This window comes from Macrobrachium rosenbergii, chromosome 58 (assembly GCF_040412425.1).
Source record: "Macrobrachium rosenbergii isolate ZJJX-2024 chromosome 58, ASM4041242v1, whole genome shotgun sequence".
In the NCBI taxonomy this organism is placed as follows: Eukaryota; Metazoa; Arthropoda; class Malacostraca; order Decapoda; family Palaemonidae; genus Macrobrachium; species Macrobrachium rosenbergii.
Window position 1 is genome coordinate 17169278 of NC_089798.1, and position 21099 is coordinate 17190376.

Consider the following 21099-nt stretch of genomic DNA (forward strand, 5'->3'; position numbering starts at 1 on the left):
GGGATTTCTCCCTGTTTATTTGAAAGCCCAGCGATTCCAGAAAGCCGATTACTATGGCTGTTGCTCTCCGGCATTCGTTGGCGTTGGATGCCCAAATGATCCAATCGTCCAGGTATGCTGCCAGCATGATCCCCTGAGACCGGAGTTGCTGAACTACCGTATCTGCCAGTTTGGTGAAGATTCTGGGGCTATATTGAGACCGAATGGCATGACCCTGAATGAGTATGCTTGATTTCCTAGTCTGAACCCCAGATAAGGAGAGAACCTTCTCGCAATCGGGACGTGATAATAGGCGTCTGAAAGATCTATAGAGGTGGTTACGGCTCCACGGGCAGTAGGGTCCGAACCTGCGAGATTGTAAGCATTGAAACTTGTCGCATTGAATGTAAGAATTTAGACGAGACAAGTCTAGAATTACTCTTTGCTGACTGGAACCTTTCTTTGGAACACTGAACAGTCTGCCTTGAAATTTCAGATGTCTCGCTTTCTTTATTGCCCTCTTTAATAATAGATCTTTCACAAAGTCCTTCAGAGCCTTGGACGGTGATTGATGGAACCTGACTGGGGGGGAGGACCTCTGCCCAACTCCACCCCAGTCCTTTGGAGACTATGCTCTGGGCCCAGGGACTGAAGCTCCACTGGTCCCGAAAATGATATAACCTCCCGCCTACCTGAGATATCTCACTGGGTGGGAGATGGTCTACCTCCTCTGGAGCCTCTGCCTCCCCTTCCTCTGGAGGAGGAGCGGGGTGTTCCCCTACCTCGAAAGTATCCTCTGGCTCTCGTTCCCCTTGCATTTTGGATTGACCGAAATGCCCCTGGCTTTCATATGAAGCGTTGAAAGCTGGGGAGGAGACATATGAAGGGGCAGCGAGAGGTTGATGGGCTGGTTGGACCAGCACATACTGAGGTTGAGGTTGAGGACTGAGAGGTTGAAGGATGACCAGGGACGGGGACCTGGACAGCCTGCAAGACAGTCTGAGTCGGGAGCCGTTTAAATTTTTTGAACTTCTTCCCGGACTTGGGATGAGTTCCGGCGGGCTCAGACTGTTTTCTCTTGAAAGATAAGCCCCATCGGGAGCGGAGACTCTGATTGGCCCTAGTTGCCTCAGCTAGGACTGCATCAACCTCTTCCTGGGGAAGAGATTAGCTCCCCAGATGGAGCTTTTCATGAGCCTGTTAGGCTCATGACGGATGGAAGCTGCCGAAAAGATGTGTTTTCGGCAGTTCAACTGGGCCTTGATAAAGTCATACAGGTCCTGCTGAAAACTCGCTAAGAGAGATTTCGTCAGCACCTGAAATAAAGCGCATCTTCACTATATACCACTGACGTTGCCTCTGCCAAAGTCAGAGAGTTTAAGGACCTACTAAGTCTGTCCTTAGTCTCAGCTTCAGCCTTCAGGAGCGACTCCGGGATCTTAGGGAGTTGCTCGCTGAAGAGGTTAGAAGCGCAGTCAGGGTCCAGTCGTGTAACCGTGAAGGTGTCCAGGGCTCCTTCCCAAAACTGAGAATCTCCGGGAAGACAAGAGAGGTGGGATCTGTCTCCCGGAGATGAGGAAGGGGTTTACCCTCCATGCAAGCTTGGTTGGTGAGGGAAGCCACTTTTGAGGTGCAAGGGGTGGGAAGAACCTCTCCCAGAGAGAACATTGTAAATGCACCCTTGGCCGGGGTGAGTTTGGTGTTCTCCACCTGCCACTCCAACAAAGTCCGTAGTAGAGCCGACTGGGCTTGGTCCCTTGGGAAGATGACAGTTTCCTTGGGGACCTTATCGGACCGAACCCATGCCTCCTCAGTGAGCCTGGCAAAACCTGCGTAAGGTGATTGCAGGTTGGGAGGGAAGAATTCAGTTCCTCCAGCCCACGGGTGCCTAGGCCCTCGATAGTGAGGGTACCCTCATGCTGGGAGCAAAAAGGGTCAGGCGCCAGGGGTTTCCTTTATCAAAGGGAGGAAGGCTGGAGGTGTCCGGGACGGAGAAAGGTTTGTTGGCTGCTCCGCCACTCATGAACCCAGAGATTAAAGTCCCTTGAGACTTAACCTCCTCTGACAGGGAAAGCATGGAAGCATTTGATGAAGACAGCTGGCTTGAGAGTTTGCGACAGCTTGTCGTCAACTCTTTTGTCGAACTTCTTCATAAGAAGCTCGGCAAATGCTTCTGCATCAAAGGAAGGAGGGGGGGGCCTCTTTACTTTGTTTAGTCGTGCTCCCTTCCCAGAAGTAGAGGCCTTGCTCGTGAGACGGCATGGGGCTAGGGGGCCTGTGACGTCTTCGAGGGAACCTCGGAGCGGACTTTCTGGGATTTTAAGGTCTTTTTTCTTTACAGATTTGACCTTAGGGACGGTAGACCTTGCACCGTCCATAAGGCAAGAGGATTTCACGAATCCTCGGAAAGAAGAAGCAGAAGAAGAAGGAGAAGCTAAACAGTAGGTCACCTGCCTCACTTACCCCCTTACCTGCTTGCAGATCCAGGTCCACATTCATGGGCTCAGGTCCAAATTAAGGGCCGCAACATCCTCGGCGACCTCTCCCATGCAGCGACGTCTTCCTGGGAGGGCTGAGTCATCTCCCGGATCCCAGCGATCAAAGGGGCGGCTACCTCATCCGCAACTGAAGCTGAGATCCAGGCGCCGGGAAGAGAACGCTGCAGACATCTTTGAAAGGATGTAGGGTTTCCCTGCCCGACGTTCCTCCCGAAGCCGCTGACCCAGGTCTTGGGGGTCATCAGCGAAGAGTCCCGAGAGCTGCGGTCAATCTGGAAAGGGGAGAAAGTCAGGTGACCAAACCTCCTAAAAGGAGAATATCTTCCAATTATCCATAAGAGACAAAACTGAAGGAAAACATGAATCGGAAAGGAAAACTAACTTACCGACTCATCCAGAACCTGCTCATAGAGGCGTAGCACACCTCACAACCATCAGGGTGCCAGACGATCAGGTCCCCACGTGGACTGCGCAACCGGAGTGGGACCTGCATACCTCATGTCCGCTGGCTTGATGAAGCACAGCCGTGCACCCCTGCTCCTGACAACGCACCATCTGTAAGATGACCAGTATATGAGTATGCTGATAAGGCTGCCGGAGAATGCAGTGTCTTAGGATAATAAATAGTTATCCAGAATAGGGGCTTACTGGCATACAAATTAACTACCAGAGGGACCACCGGGTTAATTGCCGGAAGGTCCCAAAGAGTTAATCTACAAGATACATGCAATATATAATAACAACAATAAAGGGACCGAACCGGAGTTAATACCGGAGCAACAGGAATAACCTAGGTCCCAGGAGTTAAAGAAAAAGGTGTCATAATATAATAAATAAATAAATAAAATAATAAACATATATGCATGCTAGTGAAAGGTCAACTATAAAAGTGTGGGTATTTCTGCTTGGAGCCGGGGAGTCCTGTACTTAATACGGTGACAGCGGAGGAGGTGTAGTGAGCACTGTCCGACCAAACACCATACCCACCGGAGTGGAAGGCGACAAGACCATCCGACTACCTAGTGGAAAACACAAAAAGATAGCTAGTCGGAGATAGATACTAGGGAACTATAGGTGTTCTAAATGAATAGAACGAAGGATAAATGTCATGGCGTGTGAATAACAGAAGACAGTCAGGTGGGAAACTCTAACTGGCAACATGAACACAAATTTTCTCCACCTGAGATGATTGGTCTGGGAGAACGACACTGGGTTGGGAAAAAAACACACTGACACTAGGAAGGGGGGATGGGACAGGCCATGGAGGGGACCAGTAGTAGCGACCAGGGGGTGAGTAAGCACACCGGGCGCCATGAGATCCATCCTTCTCCCTGCGACCGGGACAAACATGTATGAACGAACTAAGAGAGGAAGATGGGGGGACCCTCAAAGGCCAAAAAGCAAAGAAAGGTAAAGGAATGGTGGAACAGGGTGTGGAAGCACCCCGGTCACCAACTGTGGTCTCGACAGGGGTGTGACCGGGTAAGGTCGGAACCTGTAGCGAGAGAACAAACCAATCAATGCAGAGGAAGGGGATATAAGGCTATGGCGTAAAAAGGAACAGGATAAAAGCTCTCGGGCCTTGGTAAGTTAACATATTATATGAAAGCGAACCAAGGGGGGAGAGGGTGGGGGAGGGGGAGGAAGGAGTAAGGGGGTAGGAGAGGGGGATAAACATGAAGATGGAGAACTAACCGAAGGTGTGGTTCGGATGAAGGTAGGCTACGAGAGACCCTCGCTATTCCAGCTTAACCTTTTTAGGACTCAAGAGTCCAAACGGAAAGGCCGAAATAGGGAGAGGGGAGAAAGCGCAGGCCAAACACTCTCTAACCAAACACCAACAAAGGGAAGCTCCAACCATGAACCCTCCTACACACCTAACCTTCTCTTCCAAGGAAGGGAAGAGATCGCCATAGCCAACAACCTAGGCTAACCTAACACAGCCAGCTGGCTGGGGGAGGAAGCCCAGGGGGGAAGGTATCTACCAGACTAGCCTAAAAGTTAACCTATCCTAGGCAAAAAGAAAATAATAATAATTCAAATAATCATAAGAGACATATGTAGAAGGAAGACCAAACCCAACACAATATGAGTGCGGAGGGAAAATGGCCAACCTTCCAGATATAAAACAAAGGATATAATCCGAAAATATCAAAGACATCCATGCGCTAGGCTTAAAATAAACCTAATAAGCATAACTGTACCATCTCAAATAATATACCCAAACACTGGAGGAAGTGAGGGTCCAAATACAACACATATAATAATGATAAAGAGCGGATAGGCCCGGGGGGAAAAACTCGTAGCCTAAACGACAAGGACCCAAAACTTCCCCAGGAAGGGTAATAAAACAACAAATAAAAACCCAATTGAATATATAGGATAAGCAAAAAGGCACAAAAAACATAAGAAAAGGAAGGGAACGAAGCCCCGACATAAAATTCCCGCACCGAGACTGAAGGTCACATGGGGTCGGGAGAAGGGGATGAGGCGGTGTTATAAATCCCCTAATTATTAAATTAGAGGGAAATAAGGAGCCTCAACTGCCTAAAATAAAATACAGAGATGGTACTCAACTTAGGTGAAGAAGAATCCAAGGAGGATGCCATAGTTGAACCAAAAATTTGGTCACAAAAAAGCGCACACAGGGAAAACAGAACAAGAAGCGATCGCGTGCTAAAAATGGAATGAGGTGACGCTGGTTTGTTTACAGTCCATGAGTGGTGCGGGGTTTGTAATCGGCACCTCACTCGGTGGGACTTTTGACATTGGGAATGTTTACAGGGCGGAGGCCTGTGATTGTGACAATCTCACCCTTTCTCATACACGACTCCATTTCATGGAGCTCGCACTGGGGGTAGTAACTCCAGCTTAGCTTTTTAGCTTTTCTCTGGTATATTTAGCAATGGATTTACCTAGAAATAAGTGCTGAAAGGTTATTTCACCGGGTGACACAGGTCGGAAAACCCAGAAATAACATATTGTTGAGAGGATGGAGCAAGGTGGGCCTAGTCATGTATAATGGGGGAGTTTGGCCTTGCCCAGTCAACCCTGCAGGATACTAAGACTTTTCAGGACAAGCTGAAGAAGTAATTTAATTTAGATGATTACTTTTTGTATAAATTTCAGTTTAAATATGGATGTTTAATTACTTTATGTAAACTGCAAACATGTCACTTACAAGAGAAAAAGAAACTTTTTGTGTTTGTGTATTTGATATTTTTACAGATTGATTTTCTAAGGTAGATAATAAGTTTTTTGGTTTTTTGTTAATAAGAATTTTAATCCAGGTGGTACTTTGTCTGGCACACCCATAAATATTTTTTGGTTATCCAGAACTCATTATCCAAATGGCTCTATTAATCCAGTTCATGTTTTGGCTAATATAAATAGTGATTTTATATATATATAGGCAGACCTAGTGTCCAACTGTAGTGTAACAAATGTATGTATATATTTATATATATATATATATTATATATATAGCCATATATATATCATATATATATATATATGTTATATATATAGTAAATTGATATATACATTAAATATATATATATGGTTATATATATATATATATAAATATTATATATATAATATATATATATATATCACAAGGGTTGACCTGTGTCAAATCGCTGAAATATCCATTTAGCACATACTTCTAGGTATAAGTATTGCTAAAAATACCAGAGAAAAGCTAAATACAATGCCAGGTTAGGACTCCCCCAGTTCAAGCGCCATTTATAATGGTGTCAGTATACACAAAGGGTGAGTGTTGCCACTGCCACAGGCCTCTGCCCTTAGAGATCTCAATCTTCAAAATTGAAAAGTGAACATACCTCACGCTCATCTCCCAGCCAACCAACATCAGCTGCCATCTTGGTATCATTCCAACTTAGCACGCTTTCTAAACATCACTGTGTTTTTCTTAGTGCTGTTTTTTGTGGATTTTCATCTAATTCACCATGTCATCTCTTCAAGATTTTGCATCACCTAAGTTGAGTACCATCTCCTTTTGGTTTTTTTCTTACAGAGGCTTCTTATTTGACCTTTAATTTATTGTTTAACAGGTTAAATAACACGACGCAGCCGATAAGCATCTCTACGGCCATACTGGACCCTCAGTCTTCGCATGGTTTTAGCAGGAAATTTCTGCTTGTTTTTAATTACTCCTTTAATTACTCCTTTCATGGAGTTTTATTACAGAATCACCATTTCGTTGGTAGGGGTTGAGGAGCCCGTATCATGACTGATCTAGGCTAGAGATGGAGGCTTTTTCCCCTCCCCCTTTCTGATCATAAATTCTCCTTTTCCCTGGTCCCCTTCCTCTACCAGCGAGTTGGTACATTCTCCAAGATGGTACTGTTTGCTCATGATCTTTTCTGATGTGTACAGTGATGGATGACATGTAAATTTTTGGATTAATTTTATTTATGATTCAGCGTTAGGTCGGCCATTTGGGTATCCCCGCTTCCACATATCGCTGGTTGTTTGGCCTTCTCTACAGCTGAGTCTTTTACATTTATAATTAATAATTCTGTGCATATATATATGTTTTTATATTTCACACATCATTTGGTTAACTTTTTTATCTTAGTACTTTAAGTCAGATAGTTTTCTTGGATTAGGTATTTTTGGCCTAGCCTTCTCGGCCGTACTGTTATCGGTTTCGGAGAGTTAGGCTAGATAGGATAGGCTCTTTTCATGATGCTCATGCTTCCTAGCTCCCCCGACCAGGTCGTTTTGAGGCTATGGAGGGAGATGTTGGTTGTTGAGGGAGTTCCTCGTTCTCTCTTGGCCCACCTGACCATGCTGTCATGTTTTTGGAAGGTGAAATTACGCTTGTGAGAGTTTTTCCCCTGTTTTAGCCCACCTGACCAGACTGTGAGGTTTTTGGAAGGTGAGGTTAGAATAGTGAGGGTCTCCTCAACACATAGCCTCCCACCTGACCAGACTGTCGGTTTTGGAGGGTGTGGTACGTGGATTCCCCCTCCCCCCCTCCCCCTCCTGTTGCACCTCTTCTAGCCTTCCTGTCCAAGTCAAAAGTTTTGGCGTTGGAGGTTGGTCTGGGATCGAAGGTGGCTCTGACCTTTTCGTGTTGATAGCCTAGCCCTTCCTTACCTATTCAATTAGCATTTGGCGTGTGACCTAGACTTCTCCCCTATGAAACGTCGATCACTTATGACCGGCACCCGTGGGGAGTTTCTTTCGGCGTCAGAGGTGTTACCCACCCATCTGGCCACCACGGTGCTCGGTTTCCGCCACTCTGCTAGTGTTTCGTTTGTTCGCTTCCCCAGTGTTAGCTGGAGCATCGAACACAGTCCCAGGGATGCTATCTTGACTTCGCTAGGTTCATTCTCCGCCAAGGGTCAGATCTCTCGTTGTTATTGTACACAGTTACCACTCCCACACCAGGCGTTGAGAGTTGACCACTCCTCTCCAAAACGAGATTTCCGTGAAAATGAGTATCTACACCAGCGTATCTTAAAAGTACTTCTGTTTACATAATTAGTTGACCGTAGCATATCTTATACCAACCACTGCTGTATTCTTTCCGGTGGTGTTTTTTATTTATATGAATCATTAGGTTAAGGTATATTATTCTGTTGCCCTTATCTTCAAAAAATTCCTATTTAAAGGTTACTGCTGGTTTTTACAGATCACTCGTGTTTTTCTTGGTGTTGTGTTTTTGGTTTTACTGATACGACATGTCTTCCCACCCAGAATTCCCACCATCTAAGTTGAGTACCATTTCCTTTTTGGTTTTTATTACAGAAACATATTATTTGACTGTTCAGGTATATTGTTTACCAGGTTAAATAGTGCCTGCATGAAGAGGCGTGGGCTGTGTCTGCCTCTGCCATGCTTGAACCCTAAAATGTTACAGCAGGAAGTTTCTGCTAGTTTTTATCCATGCTCCATTCCATTGGAGCCTTATTTGTAGAAATTACCATTCAGCATAGGAGGCTAGGCTCAGATCTGACTGATCTTGGGCTAGGGATGGAGGTATTCCCCTCCCTTTTTCTGATCATAAATTTCTCCCTTTTCCCCTGGTTTCCTTCCTCCACCAGCGAGTTGGTATCCCTCGATGGTGGTATTGTTATGCTCATGATCATAACTGATGTATAAGGATGGATGGCATGTCTATTCTTGGATGAGTTTTGCTGTGTTTGGGTCAGAGGCGGCCATCTTGGGTATCCCCGCTTCCCGCATAATGATTGTTGTTTGGCCCTCTCTGCGGAGTCATTGCGATTCAAAGTATATTTTTTTTAAATTTTTCTCACATCGAATGGTCCACTTTTTTATGTTAGTACTCTGAGCGTCAGGTAGTTTTTTTGATTAGGTTCCTAGCCTAGCCTGACCTTAGCGTAATTGGTTTGGAGAGTTAGGCTGGACAGGATAGGCGCTTTCACGATGCTCATGCTACCTAGCTCACCTGACCAGGCCGTTTTGAGATTTTGGAGGAGTTGAGGTTTTGAGGGAGTTTCTCGTTCTCTCTTGGCCCACTTGACCAGGCCGTTAGGTTTTGGATGGTTAGGATTTTGGCCCACCTGAGGTTTTGATGGTGGTTAGGCTAGTGAGGGCCTCTTCCCCCTTAGCCCACCTGACCAGGCCGTGAGGTTTTGGAGGGTGAGGTTAGAATAGTGAAGGGTCTCCTCGTTCATAGTCTTCCACCTGACCAGGCTGTGTTTTGGAGGGTGTGGCTAGGTTAGCCAGGTTCCTCTCCCCCTCACCTGTAGCGCTCATTCTGGCCTTCCTGATCCAAGCCAAAAGTTTTGGTTTTGGAGGGTAGGCTGGGATCTGAGTTTCACAGGTTTTTTCGTGTATGTAGCCTAGCCTTCTTTACCTGATCAGTTAGCTTTTGGCAAACCTGGCATCTTTAAGCTGAGGTACCTTGCGTAATGGCACCCCATGGGGAGTTTTCATTCAGCTTCCAGAGGGTCACTACCCACCCGCCAGGTCGCCGAAACGAGAGGTTTCCACCACTCTGGTACCTTTCCCTTATCGGGTGGTGTTTCGTTTGCTCGCTTTCCACAGTTATAGCTGGAGCGTCCCGAACACTGTCCCAGGGATGCAATCATGAGTTCCACTATGTTCAGTCTCCGCCAAGTTAGTCGGATCTTTCAGTTTGTTATCATCCATGTTACCACTCCGGTGTATGGTTTGTTAGTTGGCGCTTTCACTATGATTCACCTGTGTGATTGAGAGTTGGGCATATTAAACACTCCAAAACTACGCTGTTTCCATAATATTTGACATAACGAGATTTCGTGGCAAATGGATGGAGTACCAAAGAAAACAGACTCATCTTAGAGTACTTATGTTTACATGATTAGTAGTTGGCCATTCTATAGCATAACCTATGTTTATTATTCTGTACTACGGATTCAATTCCGGCGGGTTTTACCTGATGACATGTTTCATCACCCATAAATCTGTGTATTAGTCTTGTACTGCGGTTCAATTCGCTGGTTTTGCCTGATGACAGCATGTTCCATCACCCATAATTTATGTTATGGTAGCCTATTACCGCTGGACCTACTCCGGTGGGCCTTAACTTGACATTACTCATGTATCATCTTTCCACTTACAGATGGTACGCTGTCAGGAGCCTGGGTGCACAGCGGTTCTCCAACAACCCTGTGGACACGAGGTGTGCCGCTCGCACTCCAGCTGCTCGGTCCACGTTGGGGACCTGGTCGTCTGGCACCCAGATGGCTGTGAGAGTTTGCTACGCTCTTACGAGCTAGTGGTGGATGAGTCGGTAAGCTTTAGAGACCGCTAACCTTTAGTCTCTTTTTGACTTTAATGTCTTATATTGACATATACGACAGTTGGAGAATATTTTCAGTAAATCCTGCCCTTTCTTTCAGTCTGACCGAATTATCCGTGACTCTTCGCTGTCGACCCTGAAGATCTGGGTCGGCGGGTTTGGGAGGAATGTTGCGTCTGGCAAGCCTTACGTCCTGTCAGAGGAGATTTGTAATCTCCTCTACCCCGGAGCCCGGATCTCAGCTGCAGTGCCGGCCGTAGCCGCCCTTTGATTGAACGGATCGGGGAGAGACGCAACCCTCCCAAGAAGACAACCTGTGCGGAGAGGTGGCGGAAGAGGTGGCAGCCATCAACATCCACCTCGAACCAATGGCGTGGATCCGGACCACCAGGTAGAAGGTAAGGTGGTAAGTGAGGCAGGGGAGAGAGTTTTGGTAGTCCCCTTTTTGGTTCTCCTTCTTCTTCTCTTCTTCTTCCTTTCAAGGGTTTCATAAACCAGCTATCCTTGAGGACAGGATCGAGGTCTGTTGTCCCCAAGGTGAAATCCTTGAAAAAGAAGGACTTACCAAAGTCCTCTAGACCTCAAAGGTCTAATCCATCAGCTCCCTCTAAGGTCGTCACTGGCTCTTAGCCCAGTGGCGTCCTCTAGTAAGGCTACTCCCCTGCCCAAAGGGTCGAGATCCAGGGTGTTAAGGCTGATCCCCACAGCCTAACTTTGACCCTGAGGCCTTTGCGGAACTTCTGATGCAGAAGTTAGATAAGAAGGTTGAAGCCAGGATTCAAGACCTTTCTTCCCAGCTTGTTTTGAGCTTACAGACCTCTGGTCAGTCTGTGAAGTCATTGGCAGAGGATGCAGGCCCAGGAAAGCTTGCTCTCCGGGTTTATCGCTCGGAGCAGCAGGACAATCTTATGTTGTTCCGGATGCCTCCAGACTTCCCCCCTTTGATAAGGGAAACCCATGGCGGCTGGCTCTTCATGCCCTCTGCATAATGATACCCTGACCATCGAGGGCTTGGGAACTCGTCGGTTGGAAGAACTGGAGTTCTTTCCACCCGACCTGGTGCCTCCCTACCCAGGCTATGCCAGGCTTACAGAGGAAGCCTGGATTAGATCAGACAAGGTCCCAAAGGAGACAGTTATCTTTCCCAGGGACCAAGCCCAATCCACCTTGATGCGCGCTCTCACTGACTGGGAGTGCAAAATACAAAGCTTACCCCCTTTAAGGGGACTTTCACGATGTTCTCGGTAGGTGACTCCATCCCTACCCCCTGCACGACTAAGGTCGCAGTGCTGACTAGTCAGGCGGGAATAGAGGGCAAGCGCTGCCTCAACTCCGGGAGACAGATCCCACCTCTCTTGTCTTCCCGGAGATTCAGAATTTTGGCTGGGAGCTCCGGCCACGTTCACGGTGGGCAAACTCGACCCGAGTGTGCCTCCACCTTCTTCAGTGAACAGCTTCCCAAGATTCCAGAGGCCCTTCTGAAGGCGGAGTTTGAGGCTAAGTGCAGGTTGAGTCGCTCCCTGCATTCCATCACTATTATGGAGGTAACAGCGGTAACTTACGCTGAAGAACCTCTGTTCCAGGTCCTGACCAAATCCCTGTTAGCGTCATTTCAATCGGACCTTTATGACTTTGTAGTGGCGAGACAAAACTGCCGGAAACACATCTTTGCAGACGCCACTATCAGACATGAGCCCAATAGACTCATGAAGAGTTCTATCTGGGGACCTAACATCTTCCCCGGAGGATGAGGTCAACAATGTTCTGGCGGAGGCAACCAGAGCAAATCAAAGCCTTCGCTCCCGCTGGGGTCTCCCCTTTAAAAGGAAAGGCCACTGAGACCTCCGGACCTCAAGCCAGGAAAGGAAAAGGTTCAGGAGGTACAGAAAACCTCAGGCTCAAACTGTGCTTCAGGCTGTACCGGTCTCCCAGATCGGACAGCCTTCAACCTCCAAAGCTCAGCCTCAGCAACAGTTTGTGCTGATGCAGCCGGCTCAGCAAACCCCTGCTCCGCCAACCTTCGTGGCGTCCCCCAGCTTTCAACGCTCGTTTGAAAGCCAAGGGGCGTTTCGAGGCTTTACAACAGGCATGCGAGGGGGAAGCAGAGCCAGAGCCTCCTTCAGAGGTAGGACTGCATCAGACCTCTCTCATGTGGAAGAGGAGGCCGAGGAGGCAGAGGAAGTAAGTCCTCTTCCATCCAATGAGTCTCCTCAGGTAGGCGGGAGGTTATATCTCTTCCGGGACCATTGGACCTTCAGTCCGTGGGCCCACAGCATAGTTTCAAAGGTCTGGGATGGAGCTGGAGCAGAGGGCCTCCTCCGCCAGTCAGATTCCATCAGTCTCCATCCAAAGCCCTTACTGGACTTTGTAAAAGACCTTCTTCAAAAGAGGGCAATAAAGAAAGTGAGACACCTGAAATTTCAAGCAGACTGTTCAGTGTTCCGAAGAAAGCTCAATCCAGCAAAGAGTAATTCTAGACTTGTCTCGTCTCAATTTATACATTCAATGCGACAAGTTTCGCATGCTTACAATCTGCAGGTGCGGACCCTACTTCCCCGTGGGGCCGTCACCACCTCTATAGATCTTTCAGACGCATATTATCACGTCCCGATTGCGAGAAACTTCTCTCCTTACCTAGGGTTCAGACTAGGGAAACAAGCATACTCGTTCAGAGTCATGCCATTCGGGCTCAACATAGCGCCCAGAATTTTTACCAAACTGGCAGAGACAGTAGTCCAACAACTACGGGCCCAAGGGATTATGTTAGCCGCATACCTGGACGATTGGATAATTTGGGCATCCAACGCCAGGAATGTCGGAAAGCAACATCCATAGTGATCAGCTTCCTGGAATCCTTAGGTTTTCAAATAAACAGGAAGAAATCCCGCCTAGTTCGGAGGCTCAGATTTCAATGGTTAGGAATCCAATGGGATCTGGACACACACAAACTGTCACTTCTGCCAGCCAAAAGGAGGAAATAGCCAAAGCTACCAGGCAGTTCCTCAAAAACAAAAAGAGCCTCTCGTGTTGTACCCAGGAAAGAGTCCTGGGTTCTCTTCAGTTCGTGTCAGTAACAGATTTGCTGCTGAAAGCCAAACTGAAGGATATAAACAGAGTATGGCGGAGACGAGCCAACAGCAGAACAGAGACAAGATGTCTCTAATTCCGCTGGTGTTGAGGAAGAGGCTTCGACCGTGGTCAACAGTCAAGAGTTTGTCAAGGTCAGTGCCTCTCCAATTTCCCCCTCCATCATTAGTGATCCATACGGATGCTTCCCTGAGCGGGTGGGGAGGATATTCCCAACACAAGAAAGTTCAAGGAACGTGGTCAACTATGTTTTGCCAGTTCCATATCAACATTCTAGAAGCAATGGCAGTATTTCTAACACTAAAGAAACAACGTCCAACCAGACAGATTCATATCAGACTGGTACTGGACAGTGCAGTAGTTGTGCATTGTATAAACAGAGGGGCTCCAAGTCGAGCCGGATCAATCAGGTAATGATTGCAATTTTCTCTCTGGCAAGGAAACATCTTTGGCACCTGTCAGCTACCCATCTGGCAGGTGTCCGGAATGTCATTGCAGATTCACTGTCCAGGACAACTCCGCTGGAGTCGGAATGGTCATTGGACAAAGCATCATTCGAGTGGATTTGTCTTCAGTTACCAGGTCTCCAGGTGGACCTGTTTGCCACAGAGAGCAACCACAAGCTTCCGTGTTATGTTGCTCCCAATCTAGACCCTCTAGCTCACTCCACAGATGCGATGTCAATAGACTGGAACAGGTGGCAAAGGATCTATCTGTTTCCACCAATAAACCTATTGATGAAAGTTTTACACAAACTCAGATCATTCAAAGGTCAAGTAGCACTTGTGGCACCCAACTGGCCGAAGAGCAATTGGTTTCCTCTTCTTCTAGAGTTGAAACTCCGGCGCAAACAAATCCCCAGTCCAAGATTGACACAAATAGTACAAACTCGGACTGTGTCAGCTTCCTCAAGAATTCTGAATGCCCTAGCTTTATGGACTTCATGAAGTTTGCAGCTCAGAAAGATGCTAACATTGATCCTATTAATACACTGTTCATAGAATCAGACAAGAGGGAATCTTCTCTCAGACAATATGACTCAGCAGTTAAAAAGTTAGCATTATTTCTGAGGGAATCTGAAGCTCAGAAATGACCACGAACCTAGCAATCTCTTTCTTCAGATCATTATTTGAGAAAGGACTGGCCTCTAGTACTATTACTACAGCAAAATCTGCTTTAAGAAAAATATTTTTACATGGCTTCAATATTAACCTTACAGACTCATATTTTTCGTCAATTCCTAAAGCATGCGCTCGTCTTAGACCAGCAACCCGTCCCCACACGGTTTCCTGGTTCTTAAATGATGTACTTAAATTAACATCAGACACTGATAATGAATTGTGTTCATACTCGAGTCTGTTAAGGAAAACGTTATTTTTAATTAGTCTAGCCTCAGGGGCTAGAATTTCTGAACTGTCTGCTCTCTCTAGAGAACCGAACCATGTTGATTTCCTCCCGTCAGGAGAAGTTCTGTTGTCTCCGGATCTCAAGTTTCTAGCAAAGAATGAAGATCCACAAAATAGATGGTCCCCTTGGAAGGTTATTCCCCTTCCACAGGATCTGTCCTTATGTCCAGTTAACACTTTAAAAGCTTATTTAAATAGAACTTCTAATATAATGTCTGGCCCTCTTTTGTTAGGGAAAATGGAGGAACCATTTCTTTAAAGGCCATCAGGCAACAAATACTGTATTTCATTAAGCAAGCAAACCCGGATTCAGTACCTAGGGTACATGATATTCGAGCAGTGGCCACCTCCACTAATTAGCATAATATGAATTTTGACCACGGGCTGGAAATCACCAACAGTGTTCAAACGAATAGAATAAATACTCCACAGTGGCTGCAGGAAGTATTGTTCCTCCAGCCCTAGACTAGTTTATGTAACCTTAGTTTATCCTGTTGTTTATTTCTCTCTCGCCTACCTGCCTCGTTTACTTGCCTTGCCCTCTAACCTTTAGGTCAGGCCTACTTCACAGCCTGACTCCTGACCGTTTTGGATATCCTGTTGTAATCTTTTTGTTAGCCTTAAGTGTCTTGGTGTTATTTAATTTTTGATTTAGACTGTGTGCCCTATAATGTTAATTATGTTTTTATTATAAATGTTTTGGGTTATTAAAAACAGTAATTTTCTTATAGTTTTATTTAGCTCCATTAAGGTAATTCTTAGAGGGCTCCACCAAGCTTTTGTATGGCTGATTCTCTGTCATGATTTCACTGGGTGACACAGGTCGAGCCCAGAAAAGGGATTTTGACAAAGGAAAAATCTATTTCTGGGAAGACCTGTGTCACCCAGTGACCCATCCCTGTACTTCCTTTTTCCCCCGAGTGGCATACCAAGCTTGGGGGGGGTGCTAACTTGGGATGTTTATAAGATGGCGGCTGGGGTGGTGGTTGGCTGGGTGCGGAGGATGAGGTTTGAACGGCCCCTCACTTTTCGGGGTTTTGAGATTGGAGAGATCTATAGGGCGGAGACCTGTGGTAGTGGCAACCACTCACCCCTTGTGTATACCGACACCATCTAATGGCGTTCGATCCGGGGGTCGTAACCCTGGCATTATGGTTAGCTTTTTCTCTGGTATACTTAGCAATACTTATACCTAGAAATCAGTGCTAATGGATTATTTCACTGGGTGACACAGGTCTTCCCCCAGAAATAGATTTTTCCTTTGTCAAAATCCCTTATTTAGAAATGACACCACTGAGAAAAATCTATAGGTAATCTTCAGATCCTAATTTTATGGCTGCAATCTTGTAATCAGCTTTTGCAGCATTCTTATACTGCCAGTATACTTTTTCAATTGGTTTGTTTATTCAGATTATATTTTCCAGTTCTATCAGGTGTTTCTGGCCAATATGCAAAAAAGTAATTATCCTCTTCATCTTGATATGATTTAAACAGGGATTTACAGTGGACCCCGTATGTGAATTGGCGTTCTCAAGGTTTGCGGACTCACTCACTTTCATGGTTTTTCTATGGAACCTATCTAAAAATGTTATGGAAACTCACGCATTTGCAGGTTTTTCCATGGAACATATCTATAAAAATATTCATGTGGAAACTCCATATTCAGCGGATGCAGATTTTTTTGTCTTTTCAGTATAGCAATAGTATTCTGTATTTTCATATTTATTGTATAATAACATTAAATAATCATGTAAATCAATAATAATACTGTACTACAGTACTGTACATATAATAGTAATAGAAATTAAATAATATTATTATGTAATACTACACTGGGTACCTTAATAATAATAAATAATACAGTACTGTACTGTAACGTTAAAACATATGGGTAGTAACTGGTGATGAATGTTGATTTCAGTATGCTGTAGATGATGATGATGATGAATTAGTTGTGCAGTACAATGAATGACAGGAGGCGCTGTCATGTTCAGGTATTTGAACACGGCAACGAAGGTGGTACAGTAGGGCTGCATGAGTATTTTACCTTGTTCATGCTCAATGCAGGCGACCGCAATTAATGTCATGCTGTAATGGGCTGCTATTTCCCCGTGACTTTTGCCCTCTCTTAACAAAACAATCATGTCTACAGTTCTTTCTTCTCATCAGTCATTACAGTATTTGTAGGCTATTGGCCAGAGACCTTAGAAGAGCAGAGCATTCAGAGGACATCTTAATGCACGATTTCAAAAAATATTTTTAGGCCATAGTACTGTACATGTAAAACACACAACGTGAGATACAGTAGCAGTAAAACAGGTTATACTGTACAGTATTGGGTCATTTGCCGATAATTTGCTCTACGGGTATTACGCATGCATGGTACTACTGGTTGCGCCTACATATACAGTACCAACATGGATCTTCTGTGCATACAGTACGTACATTTTATAAAATATTTTGTTGTAAGATAGCAATAAAACGGGTTATATTGGGTCATTTGCGAAATTTTCCATACGGTATATGCATGGTACTATTGGTTGCGTTCCATATACTAACACGGATCTTCTGTGCATACAGTATGTACATTTTATAAAAAATGTTTTGTTGTAAGATAGCAATAAAGCGGGTTATATTGGGTCATTTGCCGAAATTTGCTACGGTATACGCATGGTACTATTGGTTTGGTTGCGCGTACATATACTAACACGGATCTTCTGCGCATACAGTACGTACATTTTATAAAATGTTTTGTTGTAAGATGATTTTTAAATATTACATACAAAAAGTGTTTTAGGATGATACATAGTATAGTACAGTACTACGGGTCTGGTGTCACGTAGAGCATATCTAAAATACGTAAGACAACAGGAATACTGCAGGGTGCGTATGTTTACATCTGTGGTACGTAGCATTTTCATGTATGTAAAGTATATATTACTGTAATGACTGCTGTAAGTACATTTTGTAAGTTAAAAATGATTTACTAATTTTCAAATATTACAGTACTGTAATATATTAACGTAAACACAACAAAATTTCAATAATATATATTTGTTTTTCTTAAAAGTGCTTCACCCAAGTCACCTCTCTGCAAATACAAAGAAATCGCGATGCTGGACGCTGTGTACCCAGGATCAGTGATAATTTCGACATACTATTGGCTGTCATCTGCAAAGCAGCCAATCCAGAAGCTTTTCATTCATTTTCCTTGGCGCTCATTGGCTGTTCACTTAGCGCTGATTGGCTGAACATTCACAACCAACTCGCGAACACGGAATTCTGGGAAGACGCTCCACGGCATCATCTTCAGATTGTGCGTATAGTTCGCAGCATCTTACCGTGTGAAACCGTGCGTCTGTCCGTTTCGATTTTTTATCTTTGTGCATCAGCGGTATTCGGCCCTAAAATGCCTCCTAAAAAACGCCCTGCTCCTTCAAAGCCTTCTGGCAAAGAGTCTAAAAGAAAGAAGTCTGTTATGAAACTCGAGGAGAAGGTGAAACTTCTTGACATGTTAAAGGAGGGCAAAAGTTTTGCTGCGGTTGGTCGCCATTTCAGTGTTAATGAGAGCACCGTGAGATATATCAAGAAGAAAGAGGTGGAGATACGCAAGTCTGTGAGTATGAGCTACTTCAGTAGTGCAAAGACAGTTGCAACAGTGGGGATAAAACAATCATGAAAATGGAATCTGCTCTGGCAATCTGGATAAAGGACTGCCAGAAGAAAAACGTGCCCCTCGACTCCAACATCATTAGCGAGAAAGCACGACAACTCCACCGGCAGTTATCAACTGCTAAGGAAGGTGACGACGTAGTACAGGCAGAGGAAGGCGTTGAAGAAGGTGAATTGGAATTTCTAGGCTTTGATGAACCAGCAGAAGAAAAGAGGGGGAAGAACCCCAAGCAGGACCATCATCAGCGCCTCAAGGTTTCCAGGCCAGCAAGGGGTGCTTCCACCGATTTCAAAAGCGGTTCAACCTAAAGTCTGTTACTCTGCATGGGGAAGCTGCATCTGCAGACACTGAAGCAGCCACGAAATATCCGGAGGCCTTCAAGAAGATCATCGAGGAGAAGGCTACCATCCAGAACAGGTGTTCAATATGGATGAGACTGGCCTGTTCTGGAAGAAGATGCCTTCCCGGACATACCTTATGAAGGACGAAGCTAAAGCCTCTTTGGTTCAAGGCCCAGAAGGATAGGGTTACCCTCATCATGTGTGGGAATGCAGCTGGTTTCATGCTTAAACCAGGCCTCATTTACAAGGCTGCAAACCCTGAGGCCCTCAAGAATAAGAACAAGGCATTGCTTCCTGTGTTCTGGATGCATAACCCTAAGGCCTGGATCACCAAAGTCCTCACAGAGTACTGGTTCCCTCAGAGCTTCATCCCTCAAGTTAGGCAATACCTGAATGACTTGGCCATCGAGTTCAAGGTGTTGCTGATTATGGATAATGCTGGTGGCCACCCTCCCAACACCACCTCTCTCCTCCAGCCTATGGACCAGGGCGTGATCCGTGCCTTCAAGGCACTCTATACCGGGAACTCCCCCCAGCACCTTGTAACTGCAATGGACAGTGACAGTGAATTTACACTAAAAGAATATTGGCGTAAATTCATGATTGCCACATGTCTGAGCATCATCAGCTGATCACTGAATGACATGAAGAAGGAGACCCTGAACGCATGCTGGAACAAGTTGTGGCTGGAGTGTGTTTATGATTACAGGGGCTTCTCTCCTCAAGAAATTCAACATTCGGCCATTAATAAGGCTGTCCAGTTGGCGAGGATTCTAGGTGGGGAAGGCTTCGAGGACTTCACCGAGGATGAAATTGGCACCCTTATTGATGCTCACTCTGACCCCCTGATGGACCAGGATTTGGAAGAGCTGACGAAGTCTGCCAGTGAGGAAGAAGATACGCCAGGTTCAGGGGAGGAGCAGGAGGAAGAGGAGAGCGGCCTGACTTTGGAACGCCTGTCCCACATTAAGAGAATGATTCAGGATATGCAGGAGTATGTTTCAACATGGGATCCTTTTATGGAACGCCCTTAAAGTTTTCAAACATGCTTGATTCAGCATGGGAGCCCTATAATCAAACCCTCACCACCATGAAAAAGCAGCGACAGCAGCTGCCTATCACCATGTTCATCAAACGGACGAAGAAGGCCCTCCAAAGCCTCCCAAATCACCCAAGAAGTGCCTCCCCAGTCGCCTAAATGGTAGTGCCTCTCGAGACCGCCTGAAGAAATGCCTCCCCAACCGCCTGAAGTCGTGCCTCCCAAATCAACTGAAGAAGTGCCTCCTGAAGGTGAAGAGGCACCCTCAGATGAGTTGTAACAACTCTGCTTTGCTGTGCAGTCATATCTTCATCATTATTTATCGCACTGCACAGCTAATTCATCATCATCATCTTTAATCAACATTCATCGCTGGAGTACCTGTGTGATTTACATATGTAGTAATCTTAATATATAAGTACAGCAGTATGAAATTTTTTAAAATGTGGATGAATTTTTAAAGAAGTTTTTGTCTCTCTTTTTGTGAATTACGTATACGTAAATACCAGTGTTCCCCCCAAAAAGAAAACGGGACGGCTTATAACTGTATGAAAGAAAATGTGTGACTGAATACGTAGGGTGGACTGGATTATTTTCACCTACAGCTGTAAACCATACAGTATGTACGTATAAATGTAACGATGAAATGTTTAAGATGACTTGGAAATTATATTAATTAGTATCATTTCAAAGATTAATACAGTAATAAGGTACAGTTTAATGTATATTTGATGTAGGCTGGTATTTTTAGGCATACAGTACTTTGGTGTTGACCTTTCATGGTAGACAGTACAAATATATCGTAGTATTAAATTTTTTAAATATGCATACGTTTTTTAAATTTTTGTGTGTCTCTTTTTGTGAATTTCATACTGTATACATAAATACCAGTGGTTCCCCCTGAAAAGAAAATGGAACGGCTTATAACTGTATGAAAGAAAATGTGTGGCTGAATACATAGGGGGGACTGGATTATTTTCACCAGCTGTAAGCCATACAGTACGTACGTATAAATGTAATGATAGAATGTTTAAGATGGGTTGGAAATTATATTAACAGTATCATTTCAAATATTAATACAGTAATAAGGTAATAGTTTAATGTATATTTGATGTAGGCTGGTATTTTTAGGCATACTTTGATGTTTGACCCTTCATGGTAGACAGGTATAAGCGTTTTTAGGGGGGCGTTGTAAGCATTCGCGGATTTGACCTATTCGCGGGAGGGTGTGGGATGCATCCCCCGTGAATACGGGGGGTCCACTGTAAATCATTTTCTAGTTTCACTTCTGCAATCTAA

At 45.1% G+C, this 21099-nt stretch overlaps 1 pseudogene; it reads left to right on the forward strand.

The window, feature by feature from the left end:
- Window positions 1-21099, forward strand: part of LOC136837153 (3'-5' RNA helicase YTHDC2-like) — a 1085270-nt pseudogene that overhangs the window by 362162 nt on the left and 702009 nt on the right.